This window comes from Watersipora subatra, chromosome 2 (genome assembly GCF_963576615.1).
Source record: "Watersipora subatra chromosome 2, tzWatSuba1.1, whole genome shotgun sequence".
Lineage (NCBI taxonomy): Eukaryota > Metazoa > Bryozoa > Gymnolaemata > Cheilostomatida > Watersiporidae > Watersipora > Watersipora subatra.
Genome location: NC_088709.1, coordinates 24,849,324 through 24,873,017, shown reverse-complemented (window position 1 = coordinate 24,873,017; position 23,694 = coordinate 24,849,324). Strand labels below are relative to the sequence as shown.

At 34.2% G+C, this 23,694-nt stretch overlaps 1 long non-coding RNA gene across 3 annotated transcripts; it reads right to left on the bottom strand.

Annotated features, from left to right (window-relative positions):
• Positions 1-200: 200 nt before the first annotated feature.
• LOC137387649 (uncharacterized) lies at positions 201-21,525 on the bottom strand. 3 transcript variants are annotated; one of them, XR_010977931.1, is made up of 8 exons: positions 21,386-21,525; positions 19,920-19,976; positions 18,110-18,166; positions 15,944-16,076; positions 12,829-12,946; positions 9,991-10,104; positions 4,386-4,523; positions 201-906 (listed from the first exon to the last, which is right to left on the bottom strand). It is a non-coding gene; the product is annotated as an uncharacterized lncRNA (long non-coding RNA). The 3 variants fall into 3 exon arrangements; XR_010977932.1 differs by having other exon boundaries at positions 12,829-12,929; XR_010977933.1 differs by lacking the exons at positions 18,110-18,166; positions 19,920-19,976 and having other exon boundaries at positions 21,386-21,448.
• Between the last annotated feature and the right edge of the window lie 2,169 nt (positions 21,526-23,694).

Sequence of the window (23,694 nt, the reverse complement as noted above, 5' to 3'; positions counted from 1 at the left end):
CAATTTTTAAAACATAAATGTCAAACATGGGAGATTTGCATACCTGTGGCCACATTTATTACTTATACAATTCGATTTAGTCAAGTCATTGCTACTGAGGCAAAACTGGGAAATATAGCATATGTGGGGCCCTTTGGATTATAAAAGGTTTCAGATAAGAGCTTTCGATGAAACCATGCAGTAACATTGAACACACTGTGCAGATTTCATGCATGTATATCTAACTCGCATTTATCAACATTGGTCAGCATATTTCTTTAAAAAAAGCCCAAACTTACTCAAAAGGAAAAAAATTGACTCTTTAAGCAACCCCGTCAAGGAGTTGAGTTTACAGAAAAGGAAAGCTCAATATAAGTACGTCAAACAAATTGCTCAAGTGAGTGCAACGGTGACAAATAAATTATTCTTAAAACACAATGAGTTTGTATAAATCTAAAAGTCTTTAGTGCAAATGGAGCAACCTATCAAAAGCAGGCCAAACAGCTGTTACATTACCAAAAGATTAAAAATCAAAGCATTCACAAGAATACCATAAAACATTTATCAACAAAAGTGGAATATTTTATTTCTGTCAAATAAAGCTGTAGAGCTTCAAAACACTGAGCTCTATAATTGTCTTGCAAATTGTGTGACCATCTCCTGGCACCTCGAGTATAATGTGTGAAGTTGTGGTAGCTGTAACTAATGGCTCTGCACAACGTTTAAATATGATTTTAGCTAGAGATCTTAGAAGCGATTCGCAAGAGAACTTTGCTGACTGTAGACACGCCCAGCTACAGAAAGAACTTTAAGGTTGGATGTCATTCCAGTCACTGGATGCCTTTTTGGAAATTGAACATCAACTTGTTGTTTGAAGGTTAGGCAATCTAGACCACTTTGCCTCCACTGGTAAATATGCTGCTCTACCTGCAAAGAAACCATTTATTAACCTGTTAGTATAGTTAAAAATTAGGAGAATGTTGAACACTACTCATTTTACAGACTTTCCCAAGATATCAAACCAGCTTTAAAACAATACTGACTAAAAAGTGTGCTCCATCATGTTGTTTTAGAACGCTTAGGAGATTGGCCAGAAACTTGAAGAGTAGGCTTTGGCAGCTAGCTATATTGGTGGCTGTACTAAATGTAGGTCACACAGAAGATGCTTTCCTACTGAAACTCTGCATAATTATGTTTGCCCTAAAGAGATTGCAGTTCTCACTATGTTGATGTTTTGCCTAAAAAAAAATTAACCTAGTAAGCCTTAAAAAATTATTGTTTCGATGTTGTTAACACAAGTTAACTCAATAAAAGTAAAAAACAACAAACATTATCATTAATGCTTTCTTTTAAGCTAAAGCTTTTTTGTCAAACTATTAGGTAAGAATGGTATCTTTTAAATATAAAATGTAATGAATAGTTGGGTTAAGAAAAGCTTTATTTTACAAACTAATAATTACAGCGTTTCCATTCCTCTTATTTCTAAGCAAAATGCACCAAAATCTACAAAATTTTACACATTCAGCCTGTACTGTGATGAGAACCGTGTCTGTCCATATAAAGCCAGCGTTGGATAATGGAAAAATATTGCATCCCGCTGGATTTGAACTTGCAACATTTACCTTGCTAGACTGACACTACAAAAACTATGCTAATTAACCTTGTAATAATTTGCAATATTTGAATGCATAATTATTGCAACTGATAATCTTTTACAGCACTCTACACTGCCAGGGTATTTGTTGGTACAAGCCAAGTTGATTCAAAACTTCTTAAGCTGAGTAAAATTCCTAACTGTCTACACGGTCAATTTTTTCCATGCACAGATTGACTATGAATTGTATAAAAGTCCCTTTTCATTCAGTTGGCCTTTAACACTGTAAGGTTTATGTGTATGAATATGCCTTTCACTGCAATGCATACGTGTACAAATTAAGCATAGGGTTACTGCCAGGTTACTCTGCAAAGCAGAGTTGTCCTCTCGTGCACTCCAAACAAATCCTAAATATTTAGGATTATACATTAATCATTAATTATATAGACATTATTGAAATTCTTTAAATAGTTTAGAAGTTTCTATTAAAACAGAGTTTCAGCTTTTGTTTACACCATTTAGTCTCTGCTTATATGATAAAGCTACTCTTTGCCATTAGCATGTCTGTGCAAATGCGCTCGTTTATAACAGTTCATTTTCGTAGACTATTTGAGATGACCAGAATAAATTCTAGCTCAGCAAAAAATTTAACTCTGATGCTCATATCAATTGATTTGACAATTAAAAAACATTCAGTTTTGAAGGTAGTAAACATGAATTTGGAGATCAAACAGAAGGTGAGGTGAATAAAAGCCACAAGAGACAGACTGCTACTTGTTGCGGCTAGCTAACAAAGTAAAATCAGTGTCTGTATGACTTATCATTTATCCATCGTCGGGAAGAGCTTGGGAGCAAGATAGATTTTGATGAGACTAGATATCATGACATTCAGCTTGGTATACAGACGGTCCCCAACCTACGAACGAGTTACGTTCCGAACAATTGTTTGTACAGTGAATTTGTTCGTAAGTTGCTTCAGTGCTATATTTTGTATTATAACTTATGCTTAAGGCCTACATGTATATAAGTATATTGAAGGATTATATTAGTATGTTTAAGGCTTGTATAAGTAACCTGTAAATTGGTTTGTACTGAAAAATCTTTTTAATAAAATGGAGAGAATACTGTGGTGGACGCCGGGCCATGACACAGCATTTCTTATTGATCGTATGTGTTGTCCTTTTTTATTATATCGTTGTTTTAATCGTTATGCTAGAACTTATCTTTGTTGTCCTTTTTTATGTGTTGTCCTTTTATTATACCGTTGTTTCACTCGTTATGCTATTGTTATATCTGATATCATGTTATAACACTATCATTTATCGTCACTTTTATTGTTGTCATACCAACTCGCTAGCGGTCCTATTTATTCACCTTGTTAGCCGGTGTTCTCACCGTTTGCCGTTAGGACGGAACAGTTGATATTACTGAATACAACGGAGCGCTCTCATTTATTTGAGCAGAGCAGATAGATGTACGCTCCTCGAATAGTGAAATTTCCTTCGCTAATAAAAAAGCTGAATGGGACTACACACACTCTCTTCTTTTTATTTATTAGTCTAGATCGTGCCAAGTAAAGGTCGGCAAACTCCTTTACAATACATACAGGAAAAATAAAAAAAGTTCTTTGCGCACTGGAGATACGTTCACGCACTTATGCACTGCAACGAACTGGGCAGAGGAAGGTGGATGCTGGGTGATGCTTCTATGTAGCGCCTCTTTCTGCCGCTAATAAGTCGGTAATACCGTCGGTATAATCGATGAATATACGCGCAGACCTGTTCGTATGTACCGTTGTTTGTAACTCGAATGTTCGTAAGTAGGAAACCGTCTGTATTAACACTCCAAAGCTTTCACTGATAGATCCCCTTCAAATATTTCTGATTTCTTGCGAGGCGAATCATTTTACATATTTTTGACAAAAATGACAATCTCTAATGACAAACTAGTTTAACAATGTATTGGTATCTATAATAGCGAACCATATGCATCTTATCATTGCTCAAGTTTGGCAAGAATGTAAGCGATATTTTTAAGGACAACTATGAAAATTTTGTTAATAATTTTGGGAACTTTCACCAACTTGACACTTTACCCTATATGGCATTACTTATGTTGGTCAAACAAAAGCTTTACATAAATTCTTTACATTGAGAGGAATTTGCGTTATAATAGGTATAGGCCTACATGTACATTATAGCAAAATTTGCTGTACAGCTATTCCAACCAGATAAAAATCTGACCTATGCCCACACTACAAAAAATTCATAATTTGAGTTAAAATACTTGGATTTAAGTTAGAATATGACCTAAAAGTCAATGAAAGGAACTTAAGTTTACTTTTCACATAGGAAACAAATACATTATGCTTATGAAACAATGCAAGTGTTTTGGCCTTAAAGTTTGGCTTATTTATGTATAAACTTAAAAACATTACTTTTTATTTTGTGGGTTTTCACTGTCCACAAAAGACCCTGGTCCCCGTTTATCCCGAAAATTGAATGGTTACTGCAGAAAACAGCTATGACAGGCCGAACAGGATTTGGAACAAAAGGTACATTTCTCACAAACAGAGATTGTAAATGGTACAAAAATGCAAGTTAAGCAATACGAGTGTCATTCAGAGTTAAAAAAAGCTATAGCTTGTTGCATACTATTAGATACATCGTCCTAATACATATTATTGAAATTTTCGGACTAGCACAAAATTTTTCATCTCAATATTTGTAAAATACATCTAAAAAAATATTGTTTTTCACCAAGGTTCATTCTATGTCACTCAATATTTTGGTGTTTTGACACCCTAATTTACCTTCACTAAGTTCCTTTGTCCGCTCTCCTCTGACCAGAAACCTCCCCAAATATGTAAGCTTTTGTAACCTTGAATCGCCAATTCTTTAGATAACTTGTCTAGCACCAGAGTCGGTGCAGAACATGTTATAGCAACACCCTGCAATTAGTAATAACAAAATAGAAATATCACATTTTTTGAATGAATGATTTTCCGATTTAAATTAAACTCTTTTCATAGCTAATCAATTGAAAGCTCATTGCTTGCTGCAAAAAAAGGAAAAAACTGAGAAAGCAGAAGTGCATCTGATATTTTAGCTTATGACTCTCAATCCCAGCTTTGATATTTGTCACCATTGTGATTTGTAGGCAATAGAAGAACGCGAGTTAAGCAATGTAAAAACTTATTCATATCCTATTAAAAAAAAAGGACTTCAAATATTGAAGTGGTATTTCAAAAGCAATTACTCATTCGTAAAATTCATAGTCAGTAGTCTGACCCTGATCTGGACTTGGCTTTTAGATATTATTGCAAAGTAAAGTTTAGAGCTGGTCACCATAGGTTTTAACTGTGAGTTTCAGTTCCTATCCCAGACACTATGCTTACATATAGTCTGTACAAGTGCTATCGTCAGTGGACAGGCAACCAGAATGCAAGAACATGACAACTATAAACATGCAAGGGTGAATAGGAGCTGTATACACCTATAGTCCAATTTGTAAAACGGAAAAACTAGTAAATGACATTCAACTAAATTGTTGTTGATGACAGCTCTGCACAAGCTTCAGCTAAACATTCACAGATAATAATTACATAAGAAAATACACAAACTAAAAAGCAATAATACTTAGTCAATACTAACAATGATTACGAAGTTTAAGAATATTAATCAAAATTACGTACAGTGGCACTCGCATACCGTTGTTGCTTGAAAGGTATGTTTCCAAAAGAAAATCTTGTCATTTTTCTAAAAGATTACTAATGCTTAAAGGTTGACATGCAACAAAATTCACGCTACAGTTATTTGGTATCAAAAGATTCATATGTGTTACTCTGTTGTGTTGCATGTGCATTATATGTAGAAATGTGATAACATGCTCTTAAAAGCTCAAAAGCGAAAAGTTAATCGCCGCCATCACGAAATTGCCGAAGATTAGAATCCCGTTCCAAAAATGGGTCAAATGGAACGTAGCTCGACAAGATGGCTTCTGTTTACACTTTCATGCAACCTCATTCATTCAAATATTTTCACAATTACGCTTCACGCATTCAATGAAACGATGTCTATTGTCCTCAAGCATCTGTTTCCTCATCACTGTATTGATGTCACTTTGAGCACTGATATCTCAAAACCTACCGTAAAAAATGGTTTAATTTTTAACCTTAGCTCGAAGGAATGCATATCATCATCTGATAAGCATGACAAACCTGTTGGTCACCTGTGATAGTCAAAAAATGCTGCGAAAATTATGCGCGCTGTTTGGCAAGAAGCATGGGTCACATGATCAGATTGCGACTAGACGATTAGATCAACCCAAAACAAAATTGTAAACTAGCGAGCATCTATATTTGGTAAGAGCTCTTTGGCGAAACCCAAAGTTTATGTCATAAACTAGTGCTACAAGAAGTTTCATATTGAGCCTTTTACGGAACTTACAATTCATGTGAGAAGATCACGTGTCAAAACAATAACCAAATCATTTTACTATGTCAGAGAAATGAATTGATTCCAATCTACGGCGGTTTCGGGATCGCGGAGATTAACTGTTTCTTTTTTAGCTTTTAAGAGCTTGTAATCACAGTTTTCCATATTTTGCACCCACAACACAGCAGAGTAAGCCATGGTGAATCTTTTGATACCAAATAACCGTAATGAAATTTTGTTGCAAGTCAACCTTCAACAAGCAAAATGATAACAAGCTCTAGTACCATGCATTGACAACTTGGGCAGCTAAGTCGTACATGCAAATTAGATGAGTATTTTACGGTATTTTGGAAAGGCCAATAATTAACCAATATTTGAGTTTTCATCAAATTAAAGTACATTTAATGGGCCATTTTAGCAGCGCAAAGAAAGCACATTTCTGATGACCATTTGCACTAATTTAGGGCAGGTAGTAGGAGTGAAACAAATTGGTTCGACTTATTTTAGTCAAAAATGGATACAAGTATTAGCCAAATGAAAGTTTGTTACGGAAAGTTCTATCATAAGAACATAATTTGAAATAAATTATATAATAAACTTCTTGCAGTTGCTTCATTTTGTCCTGCAAACACATTAAAATCTGTAATAGAAAACAAGACACCTATACAAAATCAAAACTGGTAGTTAATTTCTGTTAGTGATGACATATTTTTTATTGTAGTTCTACAATAGCACTATAAGTTCCAAACAGTGCATTAACTATTAATATGTGTCATGATCACAGAATTCATGGTAAGTCGGGATTACAAGATTTAGCAAACAAAATTTTGATTCTAGCCTAATTACAGCAGATTATATGGTCAAAAAACTGAAGCACGTTTACCATTAGTGCAAAAACATAGATCCAAGAAAACTGGTATTAAAGTTTTAGAAACGAAAACCAATGTAAAGTTTTGTTTATATTTCAAAACGACATAGCAACCAATATCAAGATATTGTGATATTTATCTAGATTTCTGTACTTGGATCCAAAAAACTATGCTGAATTTAAAAATCTAAACAGATTTTAGCTGGTTGTCAAAGAAATAGCTGTATATTTATAAGAAAGTGTATTACTTATTTTTGCAGATATTAAAAACAGCTTGATTGTATCGCGATATTGGGCACACCCAAATCATCAACCAAATCTTTAGAAAATTAACAACAGTAACATATTGCACACCATCGGTCACTATATACTTCGACCTTGCAAACTCGAATAATTATTCTCATAACTAAATCTGATTATAATTTCATAAAAATTGAATAATTATTCTTATTATTAAATATTGTAGTAATCTTGTAAGAATCGTTAGGAAAATATCACCACAACTCCCTTTACTTTCACTGCTCTTGACATCAGTTAGAATACCAAAGTACTCATTACAAGCGTCCAAAATCGGCAAAAAAGAAACAATTATTTTTAGCGGACACCATTTTTCAGTACTTCTTGTTTAGCATAGCAACGGTTTTAAGTTTTTTTTCGATGGTAAAATACTTTTATTGGCTAAACTGACTTCAGATTCAGAAAAATCACTCTTTGATTGGTCCAGACCTACAGGTTACAAAATTTGTTACCAATATTATAAGTTCAGTTGGTGCAACTTCAAAGTCGAATAATTCAACTTCGTGATTTGCGACTTAACCATGGTTTCTGTGACCGCAACCCATATGATCTACCTGCTGATAACTTCAACTCCTTTACTACCAAATGGATCTCTCTACCGCGACATAAGTGTTTCGTGAAACTTAATTTCTAAAAGAGTGTATAAATGGTTATAACTTTACACCCAAATTGTTTATTAACAATATTTTTATAGCAAGTTTGTCAGCATAAGTTTTTAAGTTAGTTCATGCCCCCAAAAATATTACAAACGAGTTGTCGAGTGAGAGGGACCATTTTTCGTCCATTTTGAAATTACTGTGAGGTAAGCACAAAACTCTAGTCGGATGATTTATGAATATTATTAGTTTACATGCTAATTAATCTGATGAACATAATTACTCTCATTAGTACTATTGCTCAATAAAGTTGCTCAGTCTATAGATCTGAAGTTAGTAACCATTTATGGCTATATTGCTTCTGAAATTACTGGTCATCAGTAAGAAGATTTCATAAAACAAGTTTTTGCAAAGCAAAACTATGCTCAGGTTGTAAACGCATTCTTATTTGCTCAACATATGCAAATAATAGCTTTTTTCAATCAGGTATAGATGTAATAAGATAATTTACTAATTAATCAGTAATCGGAAACAATTTGTACAAAAGCTTGCTAAAGCCGCATCATGCAGCACTTGGCCATACAGAAACACATTGCCAAACGAGCTGTACTATTGGTAGTTTAAGAATTGACACTGAAACAGCTTCAACATAAAATTAAGACATAAGAAATCAGTGCAAAAACTGCTTCGTATTACATTTACTTCATGCCTTGTTGTAATTGAGCATCATACTGCGTGCACAATTAGGAAAAATGGCTGCAAGATCAAAATTTACCAAGTCTTTAATTTGTTAATGAAGCCGTGATAAAAAACAATTTAGACAATTTATGCAGAACTTAAATGCAACTGCATTTCATCAGCATTTTTATAAGCAGGCTTAGTGTAAAAAAAAACAGAGTAAGAGCCATACTACAAGTTCATGAAGTTTTGAACAAATTGTTACTTTACCCTTCAATATGTTGTAAAATGCTAAGACAAGGTTAAAAAATTATTGACGCTGTTGGAAGAGAGAACGTTTCAAATGCCTCTAGATTTCATAAAAACAGCTAAAAATGATGGCCAGGGTTCTTGAGGACACTTTTATTTGTATGAAAGATTGGTAGATAGAACATTATTACACAAACAGACAATTCCAGAATTAAAGCGCAAACATTGTGGCCATGAAGGGTAAATAAAAATTGTTTCAAAGTAAAAGCCAAAAGGTTATTGTGCCTGGTAGTGGTAGCATCATTACCATATCATTTTTCTATTGAATAACGTAATACACTTTTTATTAGAATAGAACAGACATTGGTACATTAATTTGTCCTACATGTGATGGCTCTTATTAAAGACCTAATTTTCACCAATAAAAGGTGCCCTCAGATTAAGATGACCTTATTTATGAACCACACTGCCTATCAGAGTTTTTTAACATACACATTAATCAGCAGAAGGTTTTACGCCTAATGTTACCGACAAAAAATCTAAAAAGTGTGTTGCAGTATGAGCTTGGTCAGGTTCTCATCCTCTTTTGCTGATACAATAGGTAGCAATCAGTAGTCCATTTTCCAAAGGTTTATTTATTGCCCATTTCTAAAACCTTGGTAGCTGTAAAGGTCTAACACAGCTGTTTATTGCAATAATAAACTGTAAAAACAAAAATGATTCTCAAAAAACTTTGGTCGCTGTTGGCTGTTAACATGTTTTCTATTAGTTAGATGCAGGATGGCGATTGGTTTTTTCCTATTAGGTACACATATGACCGGCTAACTAATTGCCTACTCACTAATAAGAAATGTTTTGTACAAAGATTTTTTAGCGCATTGCTCTTGGTTATAAGCGTACATTGTGCTGAGCTGCACTGCGCAGCCTGTTGTACGCACTCAGTTAATGGACTAGACCAAAATCTGATTGTGTTTTAGACTTTTTCCATTCGGAAAACCCAGGCTACACTCATTAAGAAATACATTCAATCTTTAAAAAATGGTTAATATTTTAATACTTTGATATTGTATTTGTACAATTTAAATATCAATTGTACATGCAACTCCGTACATGGTTATTTTGCTTCATAACTATAGTTTTACTGTTTTTGCGGATTGTCAGTGCTATAGTATTTTAGTGTAGCCAACTACCCAATGAAATGACTGCAGTCTCCAGAGCTCACTTTAGTCATCAAAGCCCAATTTAATTATCAGAAGATTAGGACTACAAAAAGTAGAGGACTCATCAACTTACCCTTCAGTTTTTCAAAACACTTGTAGGCCAATATGATTAGTTCTGTGAGAACATGATTAAAGAACAATAGTTCTGCGTGGTGAGCTCATCTTCGTTCTCCAGATTAAACAACTTCTACAAAAGAACAAAGATTTTAACATTGTATAAAAAATAAGTTGATGAGGACTTTATGCACAGAGTCTCTGACCACCTTCAATTTGGTATTGGAAAAAATGTTGAAAGTGAGCTACCGTTAAACCTATATTTGAATGCACCTTGATTTGATTGGCACCGCTATTTGGGACCACATCAGGAGATTGCTTTGAAAATCGAGCGCCATCTTTTTAATGAACGCCAACTCTATTTGAGGAGGTAAGTTACCTTATCAGTATATGTATAGGTTTAGGTATATTTGCCTTTTGTGAAAATATAGCAAGGAGCTTTTAAGGTCCAAACACACTAGGCGATTTTATTGCAAGCGTCATGAGGGCGAAGATATCGCTGGTGCGTGCATAAACACACTTGAGCGATTTACTAGCAAATGATATAATGGGCACGCTCACAAACTGCCAATAAAAATCCGTATCATTAGTTTTTTCGGAGTTGTTGATAAATTTAGGCCAGTCAAAATGTCGTCGTCTAGGCTACAACATAAACAACCTCCACATTTGTTATTAAACCTATCTCCCTTTCAGAGAGTGTACACTGCCTACACTACAAGAAGACAAAGAAAAACGATTCTTGTATTTTTAGCTGTATTTTTTTTACAATTTTTTATACATATTTTATTTTGTAGTGGTTTTTCATATTTAATATATTAAATATTTACCATTCGCAAAATGGTCAACCGGCGCAACGATTGACTCCGGATGTTGGTTTTCAACTCGGATTTTTTTTAATTTTGTTATGATGGACAGAACTGGGAGTGCTATTATTAAATTCATGAACATTTGAGTGTTCGTTCTGAAGATGTTTCGTAACAAAATAGAAAATTGGAGCTGATGTACGTTGTTGAACATCGGTAAGAAATAATTACCCGCCGTAAAATTACATTCTGGTAAGAACTAACCAATCGAAATGCATCTCGTTAGCAATAAAATTGTGTAGAGAAATTCTAGCTTTATCGCTCTGCATGAACACGCTGAGTGAATTTTAACGCAGATTAGCTCTAACGCAATATCGCTCTAAATATCGCCTAATTTGTTTTCACCTTAAGAGAATGCTTCAGCGATAACACTTGTTCTATTGAGTCAAATATGCAACAAAGCAAAAAATTACTCTGAATTTGTTGTCGGGGTTTTATAAAAACACCATTATCAGCTTTTTAAATGTCTTAACCGCCAGTACATCAGCAGTCATAATTAAACATTGTCCCAAAAACAAGCGGCCTCAAACTGCCTAAAATATCGTACTAATCAAACATTCCATGTTAAAGAATAGAGAAAGCATAATATTATTATGCTTTATTAGTTATCTTGAGGTGTTGACTGATGTTCTAAAAAAGGAATCAAGGAGATTGACCCCCTAGAAGCTGAGATATAGACAGCCAAACACAGGTCTACCTAATAAAGAATCAGAGGAAAACCCTTCGAAAATCCCGAAAACTGTGACGTATAAAATCGACTTAATGGTCATGAGCCGGAGTTGCGCACCCTTACCGCCGTTATGTATAAGGATTGTTTTGGCTACGAGATGTGAAACGCTTCTCGCGATAGTAAATAATTTACATACTAGCTCTGGTTTCTCAGGAAAATCATCCAAACATTGTGTGGTAAAGGCATTTGCCCACAACCCCTCGCCATGATTTTTTAAAGCAGAAGAGCAGATTTTGACTATTGAGCTTCAAATTTTAACTCGATCTCCACGGATATGCTCCAAAGATCATCTGTTCAACGAACGGCACGTTTATAGTCTATATGCGATATCCGCGATTGCAGTTTGTTTAGAATAAGAAATAGGAATGGGACTTTTTGTTCCTTCATCATTTTTCTACTGTGTATCTACTGCAGCATTCAGTTGATTTTCATGATTATCGTCACTATTAACAGACTGGAAGTTCACTACAGCCATAATCTTAAAAAGACTAACTTGACCGTGCTGCTCTTGCTATAAGAAAAGAAAACGATAACTTATGCTTTGATTTTTCTATTGATCTATTATCTTATCTATGATTATTTTTTATGATTTATATAATATTCATAATGCATATTATACAAAATAATAATATAACTGCGTATAGAATAAATGATGTAACTAATATAATTTGTAGAAAATTCCAAATGATAACCGAGATTGATGATTGATTATATTTATTAGCTATAGCTATAGTTAAAAAATCTGAACAACGCTAAAGATGAGTCTGGATATGGAAGCTAAGTAGGAGAACAACAAAACTGAGCTGAACTAGCAAGATAGCGAAATGTTGCGAAATAATAGATGCGTGTAATTATTTTATGCTAAAACTAATCTACACGTCAGAGGGACTGGTTCGGAATTCTAGGAGCGATGATTGTTAGGCCCAATTTGATTGTTCTATACTTCCAGGGATTAAACCAATTAAAACGCTGTGATTGTTATAGGAGAGCGCATTAGTTGGCTTAATTGACCAATGGCACACAAGTCGATTTCATACGTCATATATTGATGATTACCAAAACACTTTTGTTTTTGGTAGACCTGTGTTTGGCTGGCTATATCTCAGCTTCTGGTTGGTCAATCTCCTTAATTCTTTTTTTAGAACATCAGTCAACACCTCAAGATGAATAATAAAGCATAATAATACTATGTTTTCTCTATTCTTTAAGTGGAAAGAAAATGGGATCAACTACAGCATTGAAATTAAAGCACTCTCACACTCACTTCATGAACAGTTCTGTCAAAATCTTTACTGATAACTCAGCTTGCACTTTTATACCATTAAGTGCCAGAGTCACATCTAGAAGCAATAGGTCGGCTTTGCGCTAGAGGACAAGCAAGGCTAAAAGTGATAAAAATTAGATAATACACAATAAACTTTCAAGTTCAATTAGTGATGAGGGAGCAAAAGTATCCTACATGGGAGCTATTGCACACTTTAAACATGATATTTGTACCTCACAAACTCACATGGTCTTTTAGAGTAAAGTAGATGCTCCTATAACGTATACCTCCTATAGCATAAATTCTAGAAAAAGTCGGGCAATTTTGTGAAGTTTTTGCTTCGTACCGCGTAAAAATCTCCATATAACTTAAAGTGTATCATCGGGCGAGTTCTAAAGTTTGATTTGAGTGTTAGTCTGTCTCGCCACACCTGCGAGAAAAGAAAGCGACATACAGCGGTGTCAGAAAGTATTTGTCCACCTCAAACCTCACTGCCCATTTTAGGTAAATTTGTTGTAGTAGTCATGTAGAGGGATTGATTCCTGACAAACCATGCATCATTTAAAAGTAAATTAACATTAGATCTTTTTGACACCATCAGTAATAAAATTACGGTTAATCAGGGATCAATAATCATTTTTAGGCCAATCAATGTGAATCAGTGCTTATTAACTCATTTTCAAACGCAATATGACATTATTAATTTTCAAGTGGAATATTATCACAACAATAGAGATCATGTTGGACAGCATGTGCAGCAAAGGTTTACAGTTTTGCTTGTTAAAAGAGGAACAGCTAGAGATCCCAGAATTCATACCAGCGTCAACATCAACCATGGATAAGAAATGTGTCAACGACCTCATCATTCGCCTGCATACGATGGGCAATCTGAGCAATAGAAAAATAGCGAAGAAGCTTAGAGTATTTCAATCTAAAGAAAATTAAGTGGTAAAGAAATGAATGCAGCATCAAACCACCAAAGATCTACCATGATCAAGGCGTTTGAAAAAACCAGCTGTCCAACATGATTGCTGGTTTCAGATTATGAACACTCTAGCGCTCGTGAGGCTTGTTCACAGCATGCCTAAGGCTGCAGAATGGTTATAGTCTGCAAAGGCTACCAGATAAAATATTAAAATGCAAAACAACACCAATGGCTTTTTTCTGGGCCCATAACAGTACAAGACCGTTATTTTCAATTTAGAAAATAATTAAAGAAGAGATAATAACAAAATTTGCGATGACATATTTTCTGGTATGCAGTGTGAATTAGTAGGCAGCGGTTGATACAATAGAAGATATTTGGCAATTTTAAAATCTAGTTATTTCTATTTTTCAGCTCATTAGGATTGTTTTGATACAGGGTTTTATGTATGCAGTGCAAAATATTTCCAAATTATGATGAATTTATTGCAGTGCTACACTTACTTAAACAGGCAGACAAAGATTTTTTCCCAACACTGTACATAAAGCATTATACATATAATACATACAATTTCCATAACATTCTGACTCTTGTGATAATTTGTCTGAAGTGACAACGGAACAGAAAATAGGTACATATAGCAGTGCAATTGTTGATAAATACTTTAAGGCTATTGGTCGGTGCATCTGAATGTCACGAGTTGGAGTTGCAATCTTGAGCTCTTAAGAACGAATAGATGACGAAAAGGTACTATCGCTTTTTTATAGTGAAACTATTTTTTCTTAGTCAATTGTTGTAAGTCGCTGTCGCGTCAAACTATGCGCTCTTCATCAAATTATTGTCAAATTACCACAATCATGGTCTATTAAACCAATGAGGTTGATCATGAAAAGTTGTCGATGAAAACCAATAATACAGTTAAGGCACCGCCAATACATTCAAAAGAATGTAAGTCGGATTCTCACATGAGTGAGTTTGGAAAGGTCCTGAAATGGTTTAGACAATTTACATGTATGTTAACATTCTTATAATGAAAAATCCTTATCATGTAAACGTTCCTAGAACTGATCATCTCATTTTAGCAGCGCCTACTGTACAGTCATGTCTGATATGAGAGCAAAATGCATTCTGGGACAAAAGCTCGCAAGTTAATTTTCTTAAAGTCCTATCTCAAAAATGTTTTTTATATAAATTAACTAAAGATAAATTATTGTGTTGCCATCCTCTAAAAAACTACCAATAAGAGATATTACAATGAAAAAATACATGATTTTATCTATTCATGCTCTATACCCATGCCCCCAAGGCTACAAATACCTATGTAAAGGTTATGGTCTGCATTAAAATGTAGCAGTATTATGCACAACATAATTTTGAGTAGTGGCAGTATGCAGCAGTCCATACAGTAGCATACCGTATGGAGTTCTTACCTTTCAGAGAATCATAGCACTAATGATTGTGAGAGAGAGACCTGATGCAACACGCTTGGTACGCTACACTTTTGTGGCATCGCATAAAAAAACTTAAAGTATAAATTTAATATAACTGAATTCAGCTTAATAAAAAATTCTTGAAAAAAATGTTCTGATCTTATATTAGAGCTAATTCTATTTTTTCTTCATTTTAATTTTTAAATCATCTCTTCCTGGCTGGAAACTTCTCGATTTGCTTATACTCTCATTTCCAGCCAAACTTTTTAAAACAAATCTGAAGCAGACCTGACGGGAAAGCCAAGTGATGTAGTTTCCGTAACTGGCCTTTCGCATCTTTGGGCATTTAGTGATACATCAAAAACCACCTTGCAAGCTCGCATCTCTAATTTTCTAGAATTTCAAGGCGAAAGTGGGTAGTGAGATAGTGAACGGTACAGAATTTGTGTAAACATAAATTGCTTGAATTCTTAAATCTATTCGTTGGTTATTGTTATATATATATATAACAATATATTTATTTTGAAGGTTTGGGGTAGACTGACACAATCTTCTGAAGAATCAATTGACTTCCTATAGCCGGTTTGGGTATTGACTAGTGTTCGGTTTGGGTATTGACTAGTGTTCGCTTCAAATTCTGTATCATTTACGATTTTGCTACCCATGAAAGTTTATTATAAGTTATGACTAATGTGTTGAGAGTATATGGGAGGTCATTAAGTACAAAGCCCATCAAGTCAAGTAGTCAATGATGACTTACCAGCTGTTCAAAATTAGGTTGGGTACGTGTCTAATGACAGGGAAGAAGCGTTCAACTGACATTTATGATCTACTCATCGCCAAAATCTTCCGGAAGACAATGCAAGGAAGAGGACCTTGATGACCGCCCAGGCCTATATAAATGAAAGAACCGTGAGTCACCACCGGTTTGTATGTCAATGAATTTGATATAGAAATACATAAAGTGCTGGTCAAATGAAAAGCAATACACGAGATGTTATGGATGAATAGCTATGCAAATGGCTTTGTACTAACCCTTGGTATGAAATATTACCCAAGCCTGTGTCATTAGACAGCAACCACATTTGCTAGTTAAAGCTCTAATTTTCAAATAAATTAGACAATGCTATGTAAATACATGTAAGATAATATCATAGTTGTTAAATATAAATACAAACTTGTAAAAATCCATGATACGAAACCGAGTTTTAACCCGTTGATCCTTGCTCGATCTAATCAATGATTGTCAGTAAACCTAGACAATATGTCCAGCAATCCGAAGTTATTAATTTTTTACCAAATATATCTAAACGTGCTAACAATGCAATGATATTTGGTGAAACAGCAGTACAAAAAGTCGGACAACCTACAGCAGATGTCATCAAACAGAAAAAAACAGTATGTCACCATTATTCGGGCTAAAACTATAAAAGTTCGCATGATTTTAAACACTCATTAAACATTTACAGATAATATTCATCCATAGCACACTCATCATCTTTTCATGACTCAAAATATACTGGAAATTTATATTTATTATCATAAAATTCCACATTTGTATCACAGTCATTTATGACCTACCAACGAATGAGTCATATTGATTGTTTCGCGATATCATTCTAATAAAATGTGTTATTATAATGAAAGAAGTAGATAAAGATAAGTGAAAAATGTTAAAAATGGAAGTGAAATTTAGAATCTAACATCCTGCGCAAGAATTAATTTTATTAGTTTTTGCTGTTGCTTAAAAACATATTTTGTAAACAGAACCATATGGAAGCCTGTATTCCGCCATTAAGGTTTCTGCCACAGCCTACGCAATTCCGTAATACCAGCTGTGAGGGTTCAGAGGGCTAACATTGATGAGATACTGCATTATTTACTGTTTTGGTTAGTATTGTTCCTTATACCTAAATTGTAAAAACAAATGAAAAATAATTTTCTTTTGTTTTGCAGGTACAACTACAAAAACATTGACAACAAGCGTGATAATCTCAAATCAGAAGATTGGAGACTAAAATTATAAAAACACTACACCATTCTACGTCATTTTAATTGAACAAGTTGAACTGACTGAAACATGCTACATCTCCGGTGTTTTTTTTTGTAAAACCTAACCTAATACATGACACCAGCATAGTCAGTGTGATATTTAAATGCAACTATAATTATTTCCCGAGTTGCATTAGTCCATAGCAAGCATAGTTGCTGAATATTGCACATATTTCAAGTGGAGTAAACCCAGCACTTATACAATCTGCTCAAAGAGTTCTTGTGCCAAATCTCAAACTCAGCAGTCAAAATTCTAGCCAACAAGATAAAAATACTCAAACTTTTAAATATCAAGATTTGAGAGAATATAATTCCCGAATTTCCAGTGAGTATAATACTACTTTTTACTAACAAAAGTCAACCAAAATACCATGAGAACAGTAATACACAGTGTGGGTAAGGTTAGTCGGCTAGGCTATTAAGAACTAGATGAAATCATATTTGTTATAGACAGGGTTTAGCTTTATAAGAGGGTCAGTATGGTGTAATCTCAAGAGTTCAAAACTTTCAAGTTAGAAACATTGGAAAACATTGAAATCAATCTTCAGAGGCTAAGCATGACACTAAACCACAAAAATGTTCATTTTAATGTCATGACCAGAGCTATATTGATTGCTAATTATGATTTTTGTTATGTGGGCCTACAGAAAAAGCTATCTTAAATAGTACTCCACCCTTTCCTATTATAATTAGTTAAAACAATATGATTTTTAAATTTCTTGTTGGCATGAGTAACAGTAACAAAATAACAAGAAAAGAGGGCGTTCAGCTAAAGACTAAGACACAGTTGTTATCAAAGTTATAGACCATATAATTAAACCCTGAAAATAAAATTGAAAAAGGAGTCGCACTGTTTTATCTTGTCAGTACATACCTGCAACCAAAAGCAAGTCAGGCATCATAGCATCATTACGAAACACGATTGCAGAATCTACAGAAAAAGAAGACAATTGATGGTGAGCATGCATTCATGTTGACCGAGATAAGTTAGACAGTACATCACAAGTTAGACAAAGACACACGAGTAACGCATGTAAACAAGTGCCAGCGAGGTGTTGACAGTGGCTGATGGGATTAGCCATTTCTCTGAACTAAACAATCACCAGCCATGCTATTACATAATGCCATACACTCAGCTATACAAAAATGGATGTTTAAATAATGCTAGCTACTGGATTATGACCTTCAGTTCTTGAACTGGGTAATGTCTGGCTCTGAAAGCTAAAGCTTGCAAGATACAAAAGGTGTCCCACAGCACATTGGAGAACTATCAAGCAAATTTAGTCATTGATTTTGCTAATGCTGCACACAAATTTGTTGCTAACTAGCATATTAATGTGTATACAGAGAGCTTAATTATTTTGCATGTATCTGTATCATGGTTCAAAAGCTAAGCTTGCTGAAAAATTATTTAGTAATTCATATCTACCAAAGCAGTATGAATTATAGCAACTCTCGACTACTGCCAATCGCTTGACATTTCTACAGTTTCTTCGGCTTTTATGACTACAGAGGTTTTCTTGGTTTGCGATTAGGTCATCTGGAGTGTTCTTGTCCCTGCATACACATATATCTTTTTTGATCACTCAAACCTTATCTCTATCTCTTCTTCGAGTACATAGAACAATTTAGTATTGTTCAATATATATACTTAAATTGTAATTTTACAGGTGAAAATAACTTTTTATCATTTTGCAGGTAGAACTACAAAAACATTGGCGACAAGCGTCAGAATCTCAAATAAGAAGAATGGAGACTAAAATTATAAAAACACTACACGACTCCATGTCATATTCAATTGTACTAGTAGAACTGACTGAAACATGCTATATCTATGGTGTTTTATGTGTACAACCTAAATTATTACAAGACACCAGCTTAGTCATCATGATATTGAAATGCAATTATAATTATTTCCATAGTTGCATTAGTTCGTAGCAAGCCTGGTTGTTGAATATCACACATCTTTCAGTCCCAGTAAACCCAGCATAAATCCATTCTGTTCAAATAATTCAAGCGCCAAATCTCACACGCAGCAGTCTAAATTCTAGCCAACAAGATAAAAATACTCAAACTTTCTAATTACAAGATTTGAGAGAAGATAACCCCATGAATTTTCAGTGAGTTTCACTGCTAGTGCCAAACCCTAATTTGTACTAACAAAAATCAGCCACAATACAATCAGGACAGTACTACACAGTATGGGTAAGGTTAGTCGGCTAGGCTATTAAGAACTAGATGAAATCATATTTGTTATAGACAGGGTTAAGCTTTATAAGAGGGTCAGTATAGTGTAATCTCAAGAGTTCAAAACTTTCAAGTTAGAAACATTGGAAAACATTGAAATCAATGTTCAGAGGCTAAGCATGACACTAAACCACAAAAATGTTAATTTTAATGTCATGACCAGAGCTATATTGATTGCTAATTATGATTTTTGTAATGTGGGTCTACAGAAAAACGCTATCTTAAATAGTACTCCACCCTTTCTTATTATAATTAGTTAAAACAATATGATTTTTAAATTTCTTGTTGGCATGAGTAACAGTAACAAAATAACAAGAAAAGAGGGCGTTCAGCTAAAGACTAAGACACAGTTGTTATCAAAATTATAGACCATATAATTAAACCCTGAAAATAAAATTGAAAAAAGAGTCACACTGTTTTATCTTGTCAGTACATACCTGCAACCAAAAGCAAGTCAGGCATCATAGCATCATTACGAAACACGATTGCAGAATCTACAGAAAAAAAGACAATTGATGGTGACCATGCATTCATGTTGACCGAGATAAGTTAGACAGTACATCACAAGTTAGACAAAGACACACGAGTAACGCATGTAAACAAGTGCCAGCGAGGTGTTGACAGTGGCTGATGGGATTAGCCATTTCTCTGAACTAAACAATCACCAGCCACGCTATTACATAATGCCATACACTCAGCTATACACAAATGGATGTTTAAATAATGCTAGCTACTAGATTATGACCTTCAGTTCTTGAACTGGGTAATGTCTGGCTCTGAAAGCTAAAGCTCACAAGAGACAAAAAGTGTCCTGCAGCACACTGGAAAACTATAAAGCAAATTTTAGCCATTGATTTTGCTAATGCTACACACAAATTTGTTGCTAACTAGCATATTAATGTGTATACAGAGAGCTTAATTATTTTGCATGTATCTGTATCATGGTTGATTAGCCAATCAAAAAAATGTTCAAAAGCTAAGCTTATGGCAAAATAGTCATTTTCTCTTAAGTAATATCTGCAACTGGGAATATTAATAATATCATTCAATAATATAAACATCCATGGTAAAAGATTTTTCTCATGTCATGCGTATCTAATATTCTTCACAAAGCCTTGTTAGCAAAGCTGATGCTACATGTAGTTCTAGCATTATACAATGTTGCTCATTTTACATCCATTTTTCGTCCTAAATTTCTATACTGAAAAATGAACTACTGCTAACTTTTGCCTTGCAATGGAAGCTTTGATAAGCATATGGTACGGAAATAATTTTTGTATGAATATTACAATATAAATTATATACCATTTCACTATTCAGTTCTTAAACATCCTTCTGTAAACCATATTATTGAAACAGTTGCTGTACATTTTTGAATCCCTTGAAATCTTTAAAAAGTTGAAAAACTTATCATTCGCGACCTTGAAGCTTTAATGTAAAGCATGCATCTAGCAACCAGTTAGCAAGACAACATTTTTCTGTAATCCATATCTACGGAAACATTACCAAGGATAGCGACTCTCAATTCTTACAAATCACTTGACATTTCTACAGTTATCTTCAGCTTTTAAAACTACATATGTTGTCTTGGCCTGCGCGGTCAGGTGGGTTTTTGTACCTGCATATTTTTGCTCCCTATAACTTTATATCTAAGCATTCATAACATCCTTTCTCTTCTTTGATTTTCTGCTTTTCAGTTGTTATACGACTAACACATATATAAAGTCAGAATGACTGCGTTAAAAACATGAATATGAAATAAATGTTAGGCTACAATCATTCAGGCTTCTAATAAAAGTCCTAATTTTTTGTTACTTTGGATGAGTGACAACCATAAATTCTTTAGTTCAATGTAATCTCCAAAGTACATGGTAAGCCAGAGCTAAAGCATAAGCACACATACCTGCTACCTCCACTATCTGTCCTATTTCTTAAATAGAGTTTTAGCCTATCCTTGTTCGTCTAAATCAGAAACTAAAGCTAAAAGCCTGACTGTAACGAGATGGAATGGGTTAGATTTACAGCCTTACTTAGGCCTGGTTCGAACCAATATGGCATCTAAGACACGTGTGACAGAGTACCTGTTATGCAAGCGATCGCTCATGGACTACAAGCTCAGAGTGCGCGACTATTATGTCCTACAGAAAGAAATGTCGTCATTTGCGCAATTAAATTAATCTGATGCCCATACGCAGCTACACAATTTGTTTGCTTTCCTGCTGTTGGATACATAATGAGTCGAGATTACGGAGCTGTCCCCAGGTCTGAACCCGGCCTCACCTTAGCATGCGCAGACAAAGGAGTGCCACACTGATAATTTCAAAATAAGATAAACTTCACTACAGGATTTGTAAATTTTTGATGGTTTTAATTTATACGCTACCACGTGCACAATAATATATATATGTATATATATACAATATATCATTATATTTTTAAAACAATAACTGCAAGAGACTTGCCAAATCATTAGTTCAAAAGGCAATGATGAAAGCGGGGATGAATTTGAGCACAAATTTAAAAAACAATATTTGCATAGTGCATAAAATGCTTTAGAAAAAAATTCATTTGAAGCATATAGGTGCCTTTTAATGCTTTTTAAATGCTTTCTGGAAGGCTCACCTATCTGGTATGTCTATGAAATTTATTTTAAGACTGCAGGGCTTTCTGCAATGCTTTAAAACAGTATACCTTTCACAAGCTATCGGCATGCTTAATCCATCATGGCTAACTGATTGTCAATGACAGTAGTTTAAAAACACTGCTACATTAGGCGGCAGTAAAAACTTTTGTTAAATCTTTTCTTTTTCAGTTTAATATATTTGATATCTGAGTAAATACAAGATCTTTAAAATTTATTGAAAGCCTTTTACTAAAAGCATTGGAGTAAGTAAGAACGTCAAAGTTCAGAGTGACAGTTAAATGGCATTGCCTTAATTAGTGTGTCTCTATCAAAGCCGGGCACTGCTACACTTTTGCTGTGTCATTTGCTGTTAATTTCTCTCATCCTTTGTCCAGCTGGAGACACTTCATAGGTATTACGTAATTACTCTCGCATTGAGGGTCTGCTGCGCCAAATTGGACATTCACTGATCCCCATAGCTCGTTGCTCTGGCAGTGATTATTTCTAATCACAATTATTCTAAACATAGATGTTTGGATTCATCAAATTGAAAAACATTTAAAATCCCTAATTGGAAATTATGCAACTCCTATTAAAACATACATGATAATAATTGAAAACTACCTTATGATGGAACAATCTTCTGCCAACACAATCTGTTTGAACTATTATAGCAATAACAAGTAACAGTTATTAGCAGAGAACATTGGCTAAGAGAACATTTCAGGGGTTGATGTAGATCTGGCCATCCATAGGAGCTTATTTGAGAATTGAACAATGAACCACAGTTTGAATGCCAGGAGTTCTAATTGAACAGGCAACGGCTGTCTAAAAAGATAATGAAACTTATGAAAGGTTGGGAAGTTAAAAAGGAGCCTAGCTTAATCATTCTCCAAGTTTGTGATGACAGCTCACACCTAAAAAACAGAACAACATTGTTTGGTTTAATCCAAACTTGTAAATACTAATGATTGGATCCGATAAGCGCCCCTAGCCCATTTAGGTTGCTGTTTTTTTAGGTTTGGCTAACAGCTGAAGCCAAATAAGTAACTAATGTATTATTATTGTACCAGAAAATTTGGCCAATATCTTATTATTAGGTTATATAACATCTATAATAGATGTTATATATATATCTATTATAGACGTTGTATAACTCAATTATAAGATATTGGCCAAATTTTATGGCAAAAATTTCATTAAGAGTTGAAAAACATGTTTTCTTGAGTTGTTTGTGATAGATAGCCAAGCTACTTAATTGCAACGCAAATAAATGGCATTTTGTGCATTTCAAAAGCATAGTAGCAAGAGCTAATGCTTTCACTTCTACATATACAGTTAGGTAGTTGGTATAATGAATCAATTCGGGAGTGGCTACCAGTTTCTGTCTAGATTGCGTAATAGCAAATGTGCTGAGGTTCTACCGTTCTGCTATGTCATACTCTGAACGTTTGCTGAGCCCTATAGTTTGTTGTTGATCTGTATTTCATTTTCATAACAATAATTTTATGAACCTATAAATCTGGAATATTTGATATAAAAAAATTTCATAAAAGGCTTTTATAAATAGACTTGGAAACAATATTTCA